The sequence below is a fragment of the Sorex fumeus genome, unplaced genomic scaffold, assembly GCF_029834395.1.
Source record: "Sorex fumeus unplaced genomic scaffold, SorFum_2.1 ptg000009l, whole genome shotgun sequence".
NCBI lineage: Eukaryota > Metazoa > Chordata > Mammalia > Eulipotyphla > Soricidae > Sorex > Sorex fumeus.
In genome coordinates, this window is record NW_026606066.1 from 27201364 (window position 1) to 27223027 (window position 21664).

Here is a 21664-nt window from a genome sequence, read left to right on the forward strand (position 1 = left end):
CGAGATATTCTCAGTAGCTTGCCGGGCTCTCCGAGAGGGGCAGAGGAATCGGACTCGGGTCGGCCATGTTGGCTGCGCCCTACCGCTGTGCTATAATGATATTTCACGTAGTGGTTGGAAGAATTAAATGAGGTACTACGTATGTCTCAAACATTGAAATGCACAATTATTATTGGACGTGGGCAAGCTTTGGAAAACACAGAAAAATAACATCTGTGCTATTTCTGTAACCTTCCAAATAAAGTCCTAGCTATGCATATTGCCAGTCTGCCTGGCTTCCAGTTTCTCTTGAGCATTTTCTCCTCTTACATGTATGCCTTTTGAAGGCTCTATGTTTGCTTAGCTGGGGATCCTCCACAGGGAAACTTCATTAAAGGACCCAAGCAGATGCTCATCTTTATTATGGCAGTGGGATTGCCTAGTGATCCAAGTGCTTCTCTTCCCACTCTGCAGTCTCTATGATATGACTTAGTAACATCTCCCATCTAGAGGCAAATCTATTTCTCCTAATTTTGAGTCCCTGTCAGTCTAGTTACTTGCTTAAACAGAAGAATGCAGCAGAAGGGTATCTGTCAGTTCTGAGCTGAGATCTGCTCTTTTGGAACCCCACCTCTAGGTACGGGATAACTTGCTGGAGGATGAAAGCACACAAATGAGCTACCTCATCCATGGTCACCGTGATCCAGCCAGTCCCCAACTGATCATAGACTCACACGAGCTTATTTGAAATCAACTGTGTGGCTCAAGCCTGCAGAATTTTCTAACTCACCTATGAGTTTAAGAGCAAAAATATATATTTAGGGGCCAGAGAGATACTACAGAAGGCAGAGAAACTGCCTTGCATGCAGCCCACCTGGGTTTGACCCCCAGCAACTCATATGGTCCCCTGAGCTCAACCAGGAGTGATCCCTATGTACAGAGTCAGGAATAAACTCTGAGCACTGCCAGGTGTGACCCAAATACAATACAAACACATATATGTGTGTATGTATATATGTGTGTTTGTATACACACACATATATAATGACTGGTACTGCTCTCATTCGCCTGGTTTATGTTGAATGCTTCAGAGTGTTTGTATGCTTCAAAGTAGCTTGATATCGTGGTGCTGACTTAGTTCGTTTGTACCAGAGAGTTGTTGAAATAATTGATTCAGAAACATACTGAAAGAGAGAATTTTCCAGGAAAGAATTGGACCAAATTCTTAGTTCTTGACTACAAACATTATGAGGCAGTATTGTGAGAACTTTTAGAGATTGTAAGGAGCTGTTGTTCCATCTACAGACCAATTCTCATAATAGGGATAATTAGAACCAAAACGTATACAGGACAAAAGAATTTTTGAGTCCCCACTGGCTAGCCTACTGTTAATAGAGCAAAATCTGAGGACTGCAAGAGAAAGCACTGTTCCTGGAATCAAGGCAAGAAGCAATGCTGATTAAATCGTGGCACATTTCCCCCAGGAGGCTGAAAAGGGTGTAACATTCTCTCTGGGTCTCCAGTACTTCTCTTATAATTTTAAGACTAACTATGCCTGGGCAGGAGTGATAAGACAGGGGGGAGGGTGTTTGCCTTGCACATGGCAGACTGAGTTTGATCCTCGGCATTCCATATGGTCCTCCAAGCACTGCCAGGAATAATTCCTGAGTGCAGAGTCAGGAATAATAATAAGCATCACTGGATGTGACTCAAAAAGACTATGCCTGGAGTTGGAGAGACAGTACAGGGGCTAAGAGGTTGAATTTACACACTGTTGACCTCAGCTTATCCCTGACACAACTATATAGTCCCTTGAGCACTGCCAGGAGTGATTCCTAAGCATAATCAGGAATAAGCCCTGAGCACAGCTCAGTGTGACCCAGAAAAAAAATTGATTATTCTTTTGTCACTGAAACTCTGTCACCATGTGTCATTTTATATTGACTTATTTTAGTTTTGGATCCAATGTGACTGTGCTTCGGGCTTACTCCTGTCTCTGTGCTTAGAGATCATTCATAGTGGGACCACATGAGGATTGAACCAAATTGGCTATGTGCAAGGCAGGGATCTTATTCACTATTCTAGCTCTCCAGTATCCCCTGTATCACTTAAAACTAGTTTTTTAATTACTCTGGATCTCAGTTTCTAAGGTCTCTTCTATCATAATTCAAGGTCAAATATAATTTCCCCTGATGCTTTTTATTCTCTCATTAAACATTTATTTCATATTTATCGTGTGCCAGACATCTTACTAGTTACTGAAGATGCAGCAGTGAATATGGGGCCTGTCCTCTTCTGTCTCATTAATAATGCTTGTGACGGTCAGCGAGATGGCCCAGTGGGCTGGAGTTCATGTTTTGCAGGTGGGAGGACTGGGTTTGATACTGGCCCTGCATTACCCCTTGAGCACAACCTGGAGTTACCCTCAGGCAAGGAGCAGGGAGTAGCTCCTGAACATTACCAGATATGATTCACAAATAAAACACACACACACACACACACACACACACACACACACACACACATACACACACACCAATAGCAAGCCCATCATCAACAATAATTGTTACTACAGTAGAGGGTCCAGAACAAATTCACGGATATCTTCATATAGACCCTGTAAAGGATTTATGAATCTTTCCCTGGATTGTTCTTCACTAGTTAAGACAAGTATTATCATCTGCATTGTACATAAGAAACTGAGACTCAGGGCCCAGAGAGGTTAGACGAACTAAGTGATTGTCTTGCATGTGACTGACCTTGTTTGGTCCCCAGCACCCCATGTGGTCTCTTAAGAACTTCCAGGAGTGACCCCTGGGCACAGAACTGGAAGTAGTGTCTGAGCACTGCTAGGAGTGGCCTAACCTCATGCCACCCCACTCTAAACAAAGAGAGAGAGAGAGAGAGAGAGAGAGAGAGAGAGAGAGAGAGATAAGAAAGAAACCAAGACTCAGAAATGTTAGCAAAGTTTGCCAAGATCACAAGGGACTCTTGTGATCTATTAGGAATCGGAATGTACAAATGGACCCCACAACCTGATGTTCAAAACCACAATCAAGTGTAGGTCTAATCCCTGGTCATCACAACACATCAACAATGGGAAGGGAGGGTGGAATTAAGGAAGGGCAGTCAGATCCCTGATGATCAAGGAGATACCACGTCAGTTTAGAATTTAACATCTATTTTCTAAGGTTCAAGCCATGGTATTTATCTTGGTTTCTGGTTGTTTGGAGACATGCAGCCAAAGGAACTCTAATCCACAGTCCCATATTCTTCTTCTCCCAGTCCTTCCTTATGGTGACTAGACACACAGGAGAATGGGTTCATTATGGCTAATGCCTCCTCACCAATTTAAAACTAATATCCTTCCATTCATCTCAATGTTTTCAAATAACAAATGTTCAAAATTCTTCTTTCTTGGGTCTATCTTTTCCATAGAGTCATCTTTCCTGCTTTCTTTATTGATAAGCTATCCAAATCTACTAAGTGACTCATTCTTTTGTTCGAAAAGCTTGCAGAAAAGACATAGAAATGAGTGGGAAAGGATTGAACTCTTGAGTGAAGAACAAGCCTTGGATACCGAAATCAAATGCAGCCCTGTGACCTATCTCAGATCTCCAAGAACACATCTCTGGCTTCAAGCAAGGCTGGGCGAGTTACAGTGAGCTGTCACAACTGATGCAGTCACTACTAGGAGATCACAGTATATGTACAGAAGTTCAAATATTGTCAACAGTTCTACATTTAAAAGGTTTCTTATGTAATTTTACAGCTGGTAAATCAACCCCTGATGACATAGTGAAATAGGACCAGGATATTAAAGCATTTAAACATGGGTTTTTAATTTGTTAACCAAACATTAGGACATTTCCTCCATCTCTTTTCATATTAAAAAAACAAAAGAAACTTAGTAACAAAGAGTATTAAGGTTTCTTTCAAAGAAGCAGACTGACTTCTAATATTCTAACCTTTGGGGTTATATAACCAAATAGAAACTAATAAAAAAAGAATGTACAAATGAGAGTATTTTTTCTATTATCAATAATTCTCTATTACACAGCAATTTTATAAAATTTTAAAGAAATCATCAAAGGATTGATCAGTCTCCTTATTGCCATGTCTTGAGTCAAAAGAGGAACTCCTATAACTATTATTGAACTTCAGACTTGCTGTTATGCGTTTGCTGATGAGAAGTTTAAAGAACTGCAATGTACTCTTCTCTCAAATAAAATCTTTTATGAATTCTGGGACAAAAGCAAAACACAATGATTATGTACTGGGGCTAGCGTGGTAGCTCAAAGGGCTGGAGCAGAGTTTGCATGTGGGAGACCGAGTTGAATTCCAACACTGTAAGCTGAGCATCACTGGCAGTGCCCCACCTCATGGATTAACTATGAGGGCAAACTATTAAACAAAATACTGCACACATTTTATGCTTCGAAGAAATTAGTGGAAAATAATTCCAAATTAAGAAGGTGAGGCTAGGGTCAGGGTACTTCAGTGACTTGCCTTACAGGCATGAGGCCATGAGGCCACAGATTCAATGTCTTCTATGCCTGTGAATCCCTGTGTCTCTGCTGTGTGGGGTCCCCAGTACCACAGCAAAGTGTGTGCCACAAAAATGGGGCCACATATGCAAACCCCACAACTGTGTCACCGCTGGTCTTTGCAGCAAGAACAGTAACAACATCTGGAGAAGGAAGAGGTACTAGCTCTGTTCACTTAGTTGTCGTTTGCTTTTTATTTGAGGGTGCTGCCCCCAGAAGTGCTGGGGGTCACTAGATCTACTCCTAGCACTGCTAGGAGCCATCTGATGCTGGGGATCAAACCTGGAGCAGGAGTTTTATGCCAGGTGTGTACTCTAGCCCTTTGAGCCATCTCCCAGGTCACCAGGGAGCACGCTTTTTAGAAAATGAGGACCTGAGAGATAGTTCAGTGGCCAAAGCAGATGCCTTACTAACACAATGCCAAAGATTGCAGTCACAATAGCACCTATATGCATTGTGTTAGGTCCTGGGGGCTCTCTTATTTTGGACCCCTAGAACAACGGAGTATGAGACACCCAATGGGTACTGAAGCTGAAAATCATATGAGCACTGCAGCAGGAGTCTGTCCCTGGTGAGCAGGCAGGGTCAAAGTGCATAGCAGCCTCCATGAGCTCGGCAATCAGCAGGAACACAGGAGAAGAATGACATCCCTGCAAGAGAAGATTTCGGCACTGCCACTAAAACAGAGTGAATGCTGCTGGGTATGAAGTCGAGCAGGGAGCACCACACCGTAGGGGGTGTGAGGCCTCCAGTCATCGAAACAACCCGTGAGAAAGAAAGGGGGAAGCACAGTACCCATGCAGGCTGGGGAGATCCTACTGGAGTGAGAACGCAGGCCAGGGCTAAGCTCCAGCACTGCATGGTCCCCTGCACCTCACCTGGTGCAGCCCTGGAGGCTTCCAAGCACTGCTGGGGTGACTCTGTGACCCTCAGAACTGCCTGAGTAGAACCACATCCTTGAGTCCAAGCCTTGATCACCGGCTTTGGTTGGCCAACACTCACGGGGAATGGTCCCTAGGTCCCCTAAATCATAGAAAAATGAGACAACCAGAAATGCATAAGAGACCAAGAAATAAAGTCCCTGAGCTGGAGACAGAAGTATTTACTTTGCACATGTCAACCCAGATTGGATCCAAGGCACTCAGTATGGTCCTAGAGTCCCTCCTAGAGTGATCCCTGACCACCTCTCGGTGCTTAGCACACAAACAGAAGAAACCCCTAAGCACCACCAGCTGTGGCCCCCAAACCCAAAGATAAATAAATGTGAAATAAGGCTCTGACCTCCTTTTGCCTGTGAGAAGAGAATGAGACATGAAAAATGAGATTAATATCACATTACAAGCCTTTTCATTGGCTAAAACTCAGATCATCTGTACTTGGCTTTCCCTCAATAGCTATGTGCAAAAACAAGTTCATTTCATTTACCTTTATTTCTTTTTTTGTTTTGTTTTGCTTTTTATTTTATGAGCGATACCTGTGCTGATCCTCTGTGCTCAGGAATCACTCTTGATGGAGCTCGGGGCTTTATGAGGTACTGGGAATTAAACTCAGGTTGGCCACACTAAAAGCAAATATCTCCCCAACCCCTCATTTATCTTTTTAAATTTGTATTTCACCACCCGCCTCACCCTCCAATATACACACTACTGCCAGGGATCTAACCTAGGGCCTCACATAAATAAGATAATTCTATACATCTCACCACAAAATTTGTCATTGTTCTCTTGTTTCGTTTGTTAGGGTGGGGTTAAGGCACACCTGGTGGTGCTCAGGGGACTAGTCACAGCTTGTTGCTCAAGGTCAATCCTGGCAATCTTCAGGGTCCATGTGGTTTAGAGAACAGAATGCTTCAAACAGCTTCCTGACCCTGTATTTTTTATTTCAAAATTAAAAGTTCGTTAAAGAAAAAGGAAAAAAATAGGAAAACTAAACCTGACACTATCACAGTCTTCTGTAAAACTAGTAGTGAAGGTGTAAAACTAGCACTAAAATAGTTCATTCTAGTTTTCCTCAGCAAATTATCAAATTAACAAATGACTTCCTCATAGACATAATGTTATTCTTTATGATACCTGTAGTGGACCTCTATTTTCTTGTTTTCTAAAATCTAATATACCTTCTTCTGATAAAGAATTTCCTTTTAAAATTTCTTCAGGTTTAGATTTTTTTCTTTCTTTCTTTCTTTCTTTCTTTCTTTCTTTCTTTCTTTTTTCTTTCCTTCTTTCTCTTTCTCCCTTTCTCTCTCTCTTTTCTCTCTCTTTCTTTCTTTCTTTCTTTCTTTCTTTCTTTCTTTCTTTCTTTCTTTTTCTCTTGCTCTTGCTCTTTCTCTCTCCCTTCCTTTCACTCTTTCTTTCTTTCTTTCTTTCTTTCTTTCTTTCTTTCTTTCTTTCTCTTGTTGTTGTTGTTGTTGTTTCATTTTGAGTCATACCTGCAGTGCTCAAGGGACATATGCAGTGCTGGGGATCAAACTGGGGTTGACCACATGCAAGACAAGTGCTTCATCTCTGCACTATCTCTTCAAACCTTTGATGATTTAGGTCTTATGTAAGATAGGGAGTCACTCTATCCCTCAGCTCTGGGACTAGAAATCTAACCCAGGGACAGAGAGAGAGAATATTTGAGATACCTGCTTGCATGTTGTTGACCCCAATTCAATCTCAAGTACACTTGGGTCTCCTAAGCACAGAGCCAAGAGTAGCTCCTGAGTATTTCCAGGTGTGGCCCAAAAAATGGGAAAAAAGAAAAAAGAAAAGAAAAGAAAAAGATGTAGTAGCTAATGGGTGGCCAGTGAAGAAGTAGTAGATCAACTATAAAATTAAAAAATAAAAGAAGGAAATGTGCAACATGACTGAACCTTCATGTTCAGATTCATGAACTGATTGACTACATTAAATCAATCATAAACAAATTACTTTATAACTTCATTTACTTGTAGAATCTAAAATAGCTGTACTTGTTTGGGCTCTATCTCAATGAATTAGTGTGCATGCTTTGCAGGTGGGAGGTCCAGGTTCAATCCTGGCGCTTCAAAGTCCCCTGAGCATCTCTGGGAAGAACGCTCAACTCTGAGCCAGGAGCAGCCACAGGAATTACTCCAAGGGCTGGAGTGCTAGTACAGTGGGTAAGGTGCCTGACTTGCATATGACCAATCCAGGTTCGATCCCTGGAATTCTATATGGTCCCCAGAGCCTTCAAGGAGTAATTCCTAAGCACAGAGCCAGGAATTACTCTGAGCATAGCTGGTGTAAACAAACCCCCCAAAAAAGGGGGTGAAAGGAATCAATCCAAGAACACTGGAAGTACAATTTGAGCACTGCCAGGAGTGGTACAAAAACACAAAACAAAGTACTTAATTCATAGCATCAGAGTAGATTAAAGATGGGTGGATGCCAATGGGTAGGAGCTGGGGGAAATGGAAAGATGGTAGGCAAAGAATACAGACTTCCAATTAAAAGATAGGACCAGAGAAACAGTCACAGGTAGGGCGCTTGTCTTTGCGTGTAACCAACCTAGGTTCAATCCCTTACAGTCCATATAGCCCCTTGGGCACACCAGGAGTGATCCCTGAGTGCAGAACCAGGAGTAAACCCTGAGCACCACCAGGTGTACCCCAAAAACAAACAAGTAAATAAAAAAATATATGCTTGAAAGTTGCTAAGAGAGTAGCTCTTACCTCTTCTAACCACCATTACCACAACAATACAAATGATAATTGGGGACTGGAGAGATAGTACATGATCAGCCATTGTTCATTTCTGGCACTGCTTATGGTTCCCTGAGCTTTCATTGCCCGGAGTGACCCCTGGGCACAGAGCCAGGAGTAATTCCTGAGCACCACTGAGAATCTCTTCAAAATAACAGTAACAACAGCGACAACAGTGCATGCCTGGTCTGTGAGAGGCCAGAGTGGAATTCTATCTCTAGCACCGCACAAGTCCCTGAGTACCAGTGGTATAGCCCTGGAGGTCACTTATAGCAGCTGGCCCAACAGCACCAAACAGTCAGGTCTACACCTCAAGGTCTAAAAAATGAACCCCTATTCCTGCAGTCCTCAGTATCTCTGGAGAGTCCCTAAAAACAGGGCGGCTCATCTAGTTGGTACTGATATTTTCAAGTTGGACTATGAAAACATCTTTTTTGTTTGTTTGTTAGAGGTGAATTCACTGTAGAAAAGTTGCATTTTCTGGGGCTAGAGTGATGTTATAGGAGGTAAGAACTTGCCTTGCACACACCCAACCTCAGTTGGTTACTGGCACCACAAATGGACCCTGGAGTAGCCTCCTGAACACTGCTGGGTGTGGCCACCCCCTTAAAAAAAGAAAAGAACAAAAAGTTACAATTTTTAATGAATGGAGTTGATTTTATCCTCTTTTTTTGTTTTAGATCTCACCTTGACACAGAATGTTACTATTCATATAGAGATATTTTACACATAGAGAGAAATTTGTGGGCCGTGAGATAGCTCAATTGGACTTGTACACATATTTGCACGCAGGAGCCCTGGTTAATCCTTAAACTCTGAGCTGGGAGTAGCTCTCTATCACCTCCAGAGGTGGCCCCAAAACAAAAACACATTTTTTTAATTTTTTTTTATTTCCATAGGTAAAGATGAAAAGGTTAGAACTTTGAGGTATGTTGTGTTATTATATAGCAAAGGAGAACTTCCATATCAGAACTCTTTTTTACTTTCCTTTTGTAAAATGATGAAGTAAACTATCTCCTATGAGCTTCCTGAATATAGTTAGAAGCAACTTGCTCTCAGGAGAGAACCACCAGCACTTGTTGGATTTGCCCATGGAATAGCCCAAGACTTGAAAGCAATCTTCCTTGTATTCAAGAAAAAGGATATGTATATCGTTTTGTTTTGGTAAAGAAGAAGAACTTCAGCCTGTAGGAACATACCTCTGAGAGGAAGTTTATTCAAAAGCAAGTGGCTATTCACACAGATGCTTAGGAAAGTGAATGTTGGTCTCTTTTGACTCTTCTCTGCTCCTTTTTTGGAAAACAAGAGCATAAATTCTAGGATCCATAAAACTCCACGCAGTAGGCATCACCAGTCTCTCTTATATAACTTGCCAACCAGTATCATCACCACTGGCACCACGGCCCCCTTTGGCAATGGCACAGCTCCCAGGAATTTCCAGAAAGATTGTAGGTTCTAAAGCCTACTATTGGCTCTTCTACAAACCTTTTCCTCTTGCTAAGTATCTGGGGATTGACTTAATATTCTTCAACCAACCCACCTCCTTTTTAAAAAAATGAAACCTTCCCATTTGCTTTAGCGTTTTGTCCCACCTAGAATCTGCTCTGGTAGGTTGAGGCCCTTGGATGATATTGAATGATGAACGCCGACTCTGTTCTTATAGGTATTTGCTCCTTGGAGGTGGAAAAAAATAAAAGTTTTATCAAGCTCAAATTGGCCTTATCAAACGAAACATCTGCTAGATCAGTGAATGACTGGCAGGAAACAGTAGTGTTGGTCTCTCCAATGTAAGTCACTGCAGTTAATGGAAGCTATTACGGGGAAATTCTGGCAACAAGTTTTCTTTCCTCTCTTTCTTCTTTCCTTCTTTCCTTCCTTCTTTCTTTCCTTCCTTTCTTTCTTTTCTTTCTTTCTTTCTTTCTTTCTTTCTTTCTTCCCTCCCTTCCTTCCTTCCTTCCTTCCTTCCTCCCTCCCTCCCTCCCTCCCTCCCTCCCTCCCTCCCTCCTTTCTTTCTTTCTTTCTTTCTTTCTTTCTTTCTTTCTTTCTTTCTTTCTTTTCTTTTCCCCTATCCTCCAGACAGCTAAAATTTTTTTAAAGAAAAAAATGTATTCAGTTGCTACGGTAACTGTGGTTTCAAAACTACCGTAACAAAAGCCAGATATCACATATCAAACTACCAAATTGTTAATTTGACTCCTATTTTAAAGTAACTACTTAAAAGAGGTGTTTTCTCCTTATCTGACTATCGAGAACAGAGGAATGGGGGACATAAAGGAGTAGAAGAGAGAAAAAGAAAACGGGTAGACTCATTTAAGAAATATTTTTGCCTTGCTAAATATTTGTTGGGGGGAAAATCCTTACCATGTTATAGATACATTTGCACGCAGGAATTATTTAGTTAGATTCAAAACATAAGGAGGACACTGAAAATCCTGTTTTCAATTTCTCTTCCCACATTTCAAACCTTGCCTGGGTTTTAAGTGAAGGGTTTTCTGTGAGCACTTGGTAAAGGAACTGGTTACTTAGGAGAGTCATGCATGTTTTGCAATTTTTTATGCGTGATTGTGTTTTTCCTGTGTTTTGCTTTTCATCACTTGATTTAAAGGGAATATAATAAAACCATTAAGCTATGGACTCTGAAATCACACAGAGCTAGAATTGAATTCCTTTTCTACATCTTTTTAAATTCTGTTAACCTCTCTGTGTCTGTTTCTTCATTTATAAAATGGATATCAGGGGCCAAAAAGAAAGTACAGGGGGTAAGGCACTTGCCTTATATATGGCCTACCCAGGTTCAAATCTCAGCACCCCATGTGATCCCCCAAACCAAATCAGAATATCAGGACAAATTATTTGGTTACTAACCAATAAATTGCAATAACAGAGAAAGAAAGAGAAAGGCCTATATATGAAAAGATATTTGAGAGCCACGTCAATTAAATGTATGGATTGTGTTTAGTTTAGGTCAGAATTAGGGAGAGAAAGCAATTGTAAAGACATTCATAAAACAACTGGGAAAGTTGAACTGATTAAATGGCTAGTAATATTCTAATATTAAGGAATTGTGTTTGTTTTTGTTTCTGGGACACACTCAGCTGTGTTCAGTGCTAATTCCTGGCTCTGTCCTCAGGGTTCACTCCTGGTGAAGTCAGCCTCCTGCAAGAAAGCACCCTACCCACTAAACTATCTCTCACAGCCCTTAATTAAGAAACTGATTCAGGCTGGAGTGATAGTACAATGGGTAGGGCATTTGCCTTGCACATGGCCAACCCGGTTCGATTCCCAGCATCACATACGGTCCCCGGAGCACCACCGATAGTAACTTAGGGTCTCACACATGGAAGGCAAGTGCTCTGCTGCTGAGTTTTGTTCCTAGTTCCTCTCTCCACATTTAAATACATACTTGAAAATTTTTAATAATAAGAGTTTAAAAGATATATCAATAACATTGACCTATTAAAAGTATCCTATGTCAATGTTATTGATATGTCTTTTTAAACTCTTATCACGAATAACTGGCAGAGTGTGTGGCATAGACATACTTAATCAACATTAGTCATTTCTCTGAGACAGTGTCTTCTCTTTGTCATATATGAAAGGCAGACCATGAAACGCATGCTCTATGGACTAGTTAACCTCATGTGCACCCTTATACTATCTAAGCTTGTACTAGGCTCCATGCTTTTCACACACACGCACACACACACACACACACACACACACACACACACACACACACATGATTTTATAGTAGCTTTTGATGTTGCCTTCAGTTCCATGGTAAACTTCAGTTGGGGTATTATTTCAGCGGAAAACAAAAGGCAAAAACTTTAAGTCTTTTGGGCTGGAGTGATAGTACAGAGAGTTGAGTGCTTGCTTTGCCAAGAAAACTAGGTTTTGATATCCAGAATCCCATTCTGCAGAGCCAGAAGTAACACTTGAGCATCACTGGGTGTGGCTCTCCCCATAAAAAAACTTAAATTTTTTTTTTTTTTGCTTTTTAGGTCACACCCAGCTATGCACAGAGGTTACTCCTGGCTCTGGACTCAGGAATCATTCCTGGCGGTGCTCAGGGAACCATATGGGATGATGGGAATCGAACCCAGGTTGGCCGCGTGCAAGGCAAACGTCCTACCCACTGTCCTATTGCTCCAACCCCAAAACTTTAAATTCTTAATAATGAGCTTATTGTCAGAAATTTTCTATATAGTTTTACTACATTTTTTTTCTTTTTGGGGTCACACTCGGTAACGCACAGGGGTTACTCCTGGCTCATGCACTCAGAAATTACTCCCAGTGGTGCTCAGGGGACATATGGGATGCTAGGAATCAAACCCAGGTTGCCCTACCTGCTGTGCTATCGCTCCCGCCCCAGTTTTATTACTTTTAAAACAATTATTTTGTTTGTTGTTGTTGGGACACAACCAGCAGTGCTCAGTTCTCACTCCTGGCTCTGTGCTCAGGGATCACTCCCCGTGGTGCTCTTAGAGGACTATACATGGTGTAGGAGATTTAGCCCACTCTGCTCCTTAAGTATCTTTCTCTGTGTACGATCTCTGTGGTCCCTTATAACAATTCTTTTAAGTAGAAATTACTAACTTCACTTTGGAGATATGTGGGAGTGGCGAAACAGAAATTTCCTGGCCTACTAAGATCAGATGATGAAGACCTTATCTGGCATCCAGTTCCCAAGACCCCCCCTCCCCCCACAAAGTGTGCTGCCAGAAAGCCTGGCCATTATCATATACCCTTGTCTTGCCTTGTTTTTAGAATAAAATCTATCCCAACCCAGAAAAAAAGTTGGGCATCTCCAATCAAAAGAATAGGAGGGGCTGGAGCAATAGTACAGTGGGTAGGGCGTTTGCCTTCAAGGGGGCCAACCCCAGGTTCGGTTGCCAAGCATCCCATATGGTCCCCTGAGCACGGCCAGGAGTAATTCCTGAGTGCAAAGCCAGGAGTAACCCTTATGCATTTCTGGGTGTGACCCAAAACGTGGGTGGGGGGGGAGAGAATCTGAGACCAGTTTATCTGTCCTGTATATTGATTGGTAGCTGTTAAAAATAAATAAATAAAATCTGTGTATAGGATAAGGAAAGTCACAAGCTTGGGTTCAGGATCAGCAGAGAAGAGGCTTGGAAGGAATAACAGAAAGAAAAGAGTTTTTTTTTTCTTTTTAAGAAAATTAAACATTTGTATTTAATTTTGCTTTTGCTCTAAACCCCGCTATTCAACTTTTCAGGGAAGAAGAAGGCAGAAAAGATACCTTCAATGAGAACTGCTCAATTCCAAAAATTAAAAACAGTCCGTTGCCATCCAATCCCGAGGGCCTTAATTCAAGTTCAAACTGTAATTTAGTTCGGTGCTTGTGCCAACACCCCAAACTTGCACACAATGAGTTGGAACCCAGTTCATTGAAAACGTGACAATTTCATGCAAGGAGAGTCTCTGATTGCAACTCAAGTTAAGGTTGTTTCTAGTGGAGAAAACAGTGGAGACACAGGCACCAGGGAGGAGGGAAAAAACCAAAACGGAAACCCCCAGAGACTTCTCGATACAAGGAGGAGTTAGTTACCAAGGGGGAAGGTTTTTTCATCCGGCAGCGCTCGCTCGCGTTCCAACCATCTCTTTCCCAGGTCGTCCCTGTAAGGCCACGTAAGACCTTCCCAGTAAGGCTGGCACCCCCTCTTTACACCCCCGCAGGCCTGCGCTCCTTGCTCAGAGAGCCCGACCCTCTCCTGGCCTTGGGTTATTAAGTCGCTCTTAATGAGGAACCCAGAGCTCGAGATGTACAGCAGCGCGCCAGCAGCGGGTTCCCTCCACCCACCCGGAATGGGGGCAAAAGAGCCCGGAGCTCCGAGCCCGGGCGAGGGGCGGGAAAGGGCGCGGGCTAGCCGAGGCCCGGGTGCGGGGCGCACTTAGCGTTCCGCCTCCTGGAGCCCCGCCCTCGGTCTGCCTACCCCGGCAGAGACTTGCGGAGTCGGAAACCGCCGTTTTCTCGGCGGTAGATGGGGGCGGGGAGGGGTTCCCGAAGTCCGCGGGGAGACGGCTCCGAGGTGGCACGTAGCAATCGGCAGCCAGGGCGCTCCCCAGACCACTTGGAGGACCTCGCGCCCGCGGCGCGCTTTGGCTGCGGAGGGCGCGGGACTAACGCACGGGACCACCGTCACCAACCCCAGTCTGTGCCCGCAGCGAGCCGGGCCTCGACCCCCGGGAGGCGGAGAGTCCTCCCGCACCCTCCTCCCCCGGCTCGGAGCCGAGCGGTGGGATTAGGCTGGAGCGAAGACTCCGCGTGCTCTGTAATTACGCACACGCCGAAATCTTCACCGTTGACTTAAGTTACTTGGCGCTGCGATGGCTGCGGCCGCGCGTATTGATTAAACGCAGCCTCTATTTACCTAAACAATAAGTGTAGAGATTAGCAGTGTTCACTTGATCACAATAATGGGGTTGACAATTAAGGGGCAATGCATCCCAGATGTCACCGGGCCTACGCCAGGAGGGCGGCCGGCTGACCCAAGAGGGAGCGCTGGGGGTGGGGGCGCAGGGGCGGCCGAGGTGCCTCGCGCGGCGCAGAGCAGGAGGCTGCGGGGAGGCCCAGTGGATGCCAGGTCGTGGGGTCACCCGAGAGGCCCCGCAGCTGGTTGTGGGGTTGGGCGGCGGGGGCGAGGGGCGGGGGGAGGGAGAGGGTGGAGAGAGGCCCTCACAGCTTCGCTCCCAGGGAGGCATTCGGAACGCCAAGCCCGTCCCCCCCGCCCCCCACGGCGATGTCACCTGCCTCCAGGCCCTGTCGCCGGCTGCCGCGGGGCGGAGGAGGATGGCGCCGCCGGGCTGTGCCCGAGCTAGTGTGTCTGTGCCACCAACGTGATTCAGCTTGTGGGAGCCGCGAGGGGCAGAAGGAGGCGCACGTGTCTCCTGTGCCGGGAGCAACCCCCCCCACCCCCACTCCGTCCAGACGCCGCCAGAAGCAAGTCCAGGTTGTCCGTCGGGCGATTTGGGGTGGGTGTGACATCCATCGGTGAGTGCGATGACTGCCGAGTGTGGCCCAGTCCAGGTTCGCGCCGGGGTTGTCAACGGGAGGGGTCCCGGAAGGGAATCTTAGAACTGACCCGCTTTTTTTTTCTTGGCTGCTCCAGCATCTACTGGGACCAGAACTGAAAGGCACTACTAACTCCAGAGAACTCAAGAGAGTGAGAAATGGGGGGACTAAGGCACAGATGAGAATTGTGAGTGAGGAGGGGGGCAGAGGTGTGTGCGCGTATGAGACCCGGTCCTCACGACGACACGCTTAGGCGAGCTTTCGAATTGTGGCTCTTCCCGGCTTAGGGGCTGCAGAGAACTCAGGTAGTATCTCCTCCTTCCTTTCTCTGAATCTACCCTTACCCCTCTGCGCCCCCTCATCCACTTGGGAAACCTCCCCACTTCACATCTACACCCAAACAAAAGGATTCGTCCCAGATCCCCGGGAGCAAGCCGGGACGAAGCCCTTTCCCGCCAAACCACCCGGCTGGGAAGTCAGCAGCACCCACCCCCCACCCCTCCCCGCAGCCCATCCTGGCCTGGGCGCGCGCCCCGCCCCTAGAGAGAGGACTCGCGCGCGGTACGAGGGTGGGGGTGGGGGCAAAGGGAGGGAGAAGAGGAGGACGAAAGAGGTTGGGGAGGAGGAGGAGGAGGAGGAGGGGGAGGAGGAGGAGGAGGGGGAGGAGGAGAAGAGGAGGTGGAGAAGGAGAGGAGGAGGAGGAGGAGGAGGAGGAGGGAACAACCGGCGCCAAATTGGTCTCAGGGTTCCGTTACACTCGTCCTTATAGGTTCCTAGGGTCTTTCCCCTCCGCCACCCTTCGCCCCTTTTCCAAGTCGACGGCAAGCTCGGGGAGGCGGTCAGACAAAGGGGCTTCTCCGCTGGGAAGTGTAAAGTGCTCCCGTCCTCCCACTGCAAGCTCCACCACTGGCCTGATGGTCCTCCCGGGGGAAGCAGCGGCGCGCGTGCGGCCCGGAGACAACTACAAACAGACTCCCGGCCGCCGAGGGGGGCGGGCGGCGGGGGCACGCTTTGATCGCTTGCGCTCAGTTGTAATTTTGTCTTCGCCTGAGAGATTAGCTGCGGGAGTCAGCCCCCAGTTTAGGAGCTCCGTTCGCCTCACTGGAGTCCCCTTCCACCCCGCACCCCTCCCCTGGGCTCTGGCTCACGGGGAGCCGGGCAGCCGCTCCTCCCGGAATCGTGCCTGCAACTTCAAGGGCTCGTGGGTCGGTGTTCCTGCGGTAATTAGGAGGTCACACAGCTCTCCAAGCCTCGGTTGAAACAACTCTGTAAATCCTTCTCCTCCTTCTCTGCGGGCACACAGAGCCGCTCAAGGAGGCAGCTGGGACCGCTCCAGGCGGGCTGCTCTGTTCCAAGAGTGGCACCGTCGGGGACCCCACCCCCACCCTCACCCCACTTCACTCACCCACCCACTGCTCCTTAAGGCCTTGGCGTCTCTGAGCTCTCCTGAAAAAAACAGAGGAGAGAGGGGGCAGGCAGTGTGCAACTCGCCACCCACCGGACGAGTCGGAGAACCTGCGTCTTTGCGGTGAAAAGTTTTCTAAATAAACCGCTCTGGCGATTCTAAACTGTGAGGAACAGAGGCTGGGGCCCCGGGCTTCTCCAGAACAGTGCCAGAACTAGAAGGGCTGGGGAGACTGACTGTCCGCACCCTTTTTCCTTCCCACACATAAATCAACCATATAAATCATTCGCATTGTTTAAGGTACATTGATCAATCTAATGGCTTGTAATTGAGTCCTAATTGCCACGTGCAGAGTTCTGCAGGCTCCCGTTGGAACAGGGCAGGGTCTGCATTCCAGCCTGAGACCACCTTCTTGGGACGCCAGGATGATTCTAGAGCCCAAGAGTCACAAAATGATCAGGTCACTGCTGTCTCTGGGTCTCAGAGGAAGGAGGGGAGGGGCTTCCGGGGGGGTAATTATTACTTTTTTATTTGTTTTCTTGCTCAAATCTCACTTGGTAGTGAGCAATTAATACGAATAAAACTCGGGTTGTGATTTATTGATTATTGCAAGCTGAGAATCTTTTTGTTGATGTCAGTTCTTATTTACATTGCCTGGGCTTGTATTCGGTGAAAAATTCTATAGCTACAAGCCTTTATGCTCTTGGTCATCTCTCTTCATTTTCTGTTCTGACTTCTAACCGGTTGACACTGGGAGTTGTGATAAGAAAAAATGGGGGTAGACAAGGATTATGTTAAAGGAAAAGAGAGAAGTGTTCTGAGAGATAGTCCAGGGATAAAGTGCTTCCCTTGCATGTGACTGACCTGGGTTCAAGTCCTATTGCTTGATATGGTCCAGAGCTCTACCAGGCATGATCCTGAGCACCGCTGGGTGTGGCAAAAAAGAAAAAAAAAGAAAGGAAGAAAGAAAGGGGGAGGAAAACAAGAGATGGAAAACCCAAACATTTTCCAATAGAGAATTCTGGACCTATGCCTAAGCTCCTTTCAAGTTTTGCAGCTAGAGTGCCTCCTTCAGGTCTTGGATGGAGTGAAAGAATTGGAAGTCTCTAAGACTGCAAGTGAAAGAGTAAAACAGAAGTTAGTAGTCGGGCTGAGAGAAGCTGACAAAAGACCAGTCTCTAGTCTTTGGCCTTTTTTTTTTTTTAAACCATTAGCTCGGGATCCTTGTGCAAAGATAGCCTTCAAAGATTGTTTCATCAGAGTTGACCGAGAAACAGCAAATGTTTTATTTTGATATACATGGTATCCCAACGGAGAAACCGAACACTGAATGCCACATTTGCTTAGGTCTGAAACCTCGCTGGAATAGTTGAAGAGGGAGGGATAAAGGTAAAAACCCCAAGCTAAACATGCCCCCCATCGTTTCTTAGTAATGCAGTAAACAAATCTATGATGCTTGTTGAATAATCTTCCAATAATTGCAGTCATTAAAATCATCACACCGTCTACAGTCACCTTCCTTCCTTTGACACACCAGAGTCTTTTTTTTTTAATTGTTAATGCATTTTTGGCTCAGATAAACAGATCAAGGAAGGTTTAAAACGTATATCCCAGAATCATCTAGCTGCAGAAAATTAGTTGTAGAGCAAATGTTTGCAGTGTACAGAATAGAGGGTTTTTTCTGGTTCTCCAGTAGACCTTAAGAGCAAGAAGAGTTTACTGCTTCTGCTATTTATAAATGGACAACCCTCCAAATACAAATCCATTGGTCTGCTCATCCTCAAGGCTGTTTTATTTGCAAGAGCTCGCCTGGAATAGGGGCACTTTTGAACAGTTAGTCAAAGAAAGCCCAAAAGAAATTGTGGGAGTATTCCTCACTTTGTAAACAATTTTCTCAATTCATTTGAGCCCAAGGTTAGAGTTCCAAGACATTATAAATACGTGTCAACTATGTGAGATGTCCCTTCTGATCAAAAGGGACTGCATTTTATTTTCACCCACAGCTGACAAACCCATCTGTGGAAAGGATTCCTTCAACTCAGTGGATGCTGAGGTCTGCACCTTTGCTCTTATTCCTGGCAGGCTGGCTTGGGGATATGCAGGGCAGCTTTTTTTTTTTTTAAAACTCAGGTTATTAATGTATCTCCCCAACTCCCGCTCAGCGCTGACCTGATAATCACCGCTCTAGTGAAGATCATGCAAATGAAAAGCATAATTAATTGCACAAATGATTCAAAAAGGGAGCGCTATGATAGAGCAAATAAATAAATAAAGGCAGGTGGGAGGCGGACAGGTCAGATAAAGGCTTTTTATGGGTTTCCTTCTCTTCTCTCTCCCTGTCCTCAGGCAGCTTGGTTCCAGTGGTCCCGGCTTTGCAGCAAGCAGTCGGCAAGGCCTAGGCAGGAACCCTTGGATCCTCCTTCCGTAATGCCTCCCCTGTGACTTCCATCCCTAAGTCTCCCCAACTCCCACCTCCCCCCACCCAGATCGGCAGCTAAACTCTGCCACTGGTCTCAAGGTCCCGGGAGACTGAGCAACTGCCTAACACTTGTAGTTGTTGGAAGATAACTGGTCCTTGAGTCTCCACCCCGCTTCCCGGAGCTGCGCGTGGGGGGTGGGCGGTGGGGGAAAGCGTTCTCCCCTTGGCGCAGGAGCTCCAATCCTCCCGATGGGCGCTAATGACGGAATTGTTTCCCCAGCTTCGCCTCCTGAACGCAGCAACTTGAGCAGTTGCTCAGATCAAAGCTCTCAGGGGAAACAATATTTGTTCAAAGGAAGTGAACTCTTCCCTTTAATTACCCTATTCTTCTTTATTAGGATTCCTATTGAATTTCTTTTTTGCAAAAAATTATGTTGATTTAACCATAGTGTATTTACGATGTAAATATATTCCAAGATGAAAACGTCACGGATCAATTGTAAAGGACCCGGATACATAATTTTAAAAAATCAGTTTCAGTGTATATGAGGTTCTCACCCCACTTTCGCTGCTCAGTCAGATTTGTTTATGCAGAATCGACATTTAATAGTGCTAATTGCACTCCAGTTAAATTGCCCTGATTGCAGAAAGGGAAGCAATTTTCGTGCTCTCTGTCTGGGTTTGGAAGAAATTGTTTTATATTCACCTCTTTATAAAGAAGTGGAGATAAGGCACCGGGGCCTTTGCACAAATTGCACTTAGGGGCTGACTGGCAGCATTCAGGCGCTATAATAGAGCATTATTTGGCCGTTTTGAATAATGTAAAGCGTTTGCTGAAAGCTATTCTCCTGAAAATTGCTTTAACTTTTAAAAGGGTGATGATTCACTCCAAACCAGGCCTTTGTTACATTGTCATTATTTCCCCAAATGTTTTAACAGTCAGCTCAACACTTTAGCATAACACATTGATCTTTGTTTAAAAACTAGATTTTTTAGGGGATGAAAAAATCTGTCAGACGAAAAAGAAAAAAAAACTGGACTTCTTTGGAAAAGGTTGCCTTGGGGTTCCACCTTAGAGTTGAAGTGGCCCCGGTGTCCTGCTGAGATCGCTGGGATGATGTCTCTAACTTTTATTGTGATCTGGTCTCGGGTATCTAGAGGAATATCCGAATGCCCTCTGGAGAATCTGACAGCTGGAACTACATTGAAAACGGCAGGAGGGGGAGGGGAAGGGAGGGGAAGAGAGGGGAGAGAAGGGGAGAAGAGGAGGACAGCGAAGAGATGGAGGAGGAGGAGAGGAAGGCAACCGGGGAGCCGGGAGCCCAAGGTGTCAGCATGAACTGTTTTCAATGGTTGACATGAAAATGTCACCGGTGCTAAGTGGCTTTTCCGATTGTCTTATTTATTACTTTGGCAGCTTTCTTTAAGGAGAAGATGAGTGTGTTGGATGGGGGAGGAGGTGGAAGGGGGAACCACCCAGGGCTGCCCTGCATGAGGAGGACACGCCTCACTGCTACTTAACAATCCCTCTATTAGTAAATCGCCGCGGAGTCTGAAGGCGAGCCCCAGTCTCCCCTTCCAGGGCAGAAGTCACCTGTTGGGAACGACTCCCGGGTTCCCCTGTCGGGCTTGCCAACTCAACCAGCTGCCTGGATATTCCTCTTATCCCCGCACCTTGAGCACACACACACCCACGTTGCCCCTAGATATTTCACACCTTCACTCCACCTAGTATGCCCCCTACCCACCCCCGTCGCCCAGAGCACAGCGCCGAGCCGCTAGGATCTTCTCGCTCACTTCTCTTCTTTTCCTCTGTCAATTTCCTAAAGGCGCTCTCGCAGCCTTAAAAAGCTTTCGGAGCAAAAGTAGTCAAAGGGAGGGGGGCAACGAAGAAAGCGACCCAAATGGACCTCCCCGATAACGGAGTGTATCCGCACTCTCTTTGATTATTATTATTACTATATTTTTATATCCAAGATTTTGGGTTTCATGGTTTACATTTTTTTTTATTTTAAAAAGCACTACGTGGATTTGCAGGCAAATAGAGGTTCATTAAAACCACTGACCAGATCTGTTTATTTGGGGGTCAAAAACCCAGCCTCCTAGCCTGCCCAGAAAGAGGCCCAGGCCAGAAAGAAGAAACGCAGTGATCTGTCTGTGACACCCCCCTTCCCGCCCCGCCCCTCTTCGCACCAACAAGATCCGGAGAGTACTTTCAGGATGTTTCCAGACTGCAAAATCTGAAGGCGTCCACGTGTGTTTTTGTGCCACCCCCTCCCCCCAAAGAGCGCGGATGAAAATCACCGAGAGAGGGTCCTCGAGCACGTCCACGAAAGTAGAGTGCGGGGGTGAGAGGCGAGGGTGGGAGGGAGCCCTCCTCTGCAAAGGGCATCCTTGCCTTACAGAGGAGCCTCTAGGCCCAGGCAGTCTGGAATGGAAGTGGGTTGGAGCTGGGGCAAGAAAACTCGTCTCCCGGCTGAAACGTGACGTGCAAAAAAGCTTCCCCGAGTTAAACAAACAGCCAAGCAAGCTGCAGCTTCTGCGGGGGTGGCGGTGGGGGCGGACGCGGCTCGCG

The 21664-nt window shown here is 45.8% G+C and overlaps 1 protein-coding gene across 1 annotated transcript in view; it reads right to left on the reverse strand.

Moving 5' to 3' along the window:
• The window catches only part of GPR155 (G protein-coupled receptor 155), a 222358-nt gene that overhangs the window by 69951 nt on the left and 130743 nt on the right, over positions 1 to 21664 (reverse strand). The gene's annotated exons all lie outside the window — the stretch shown is intronic.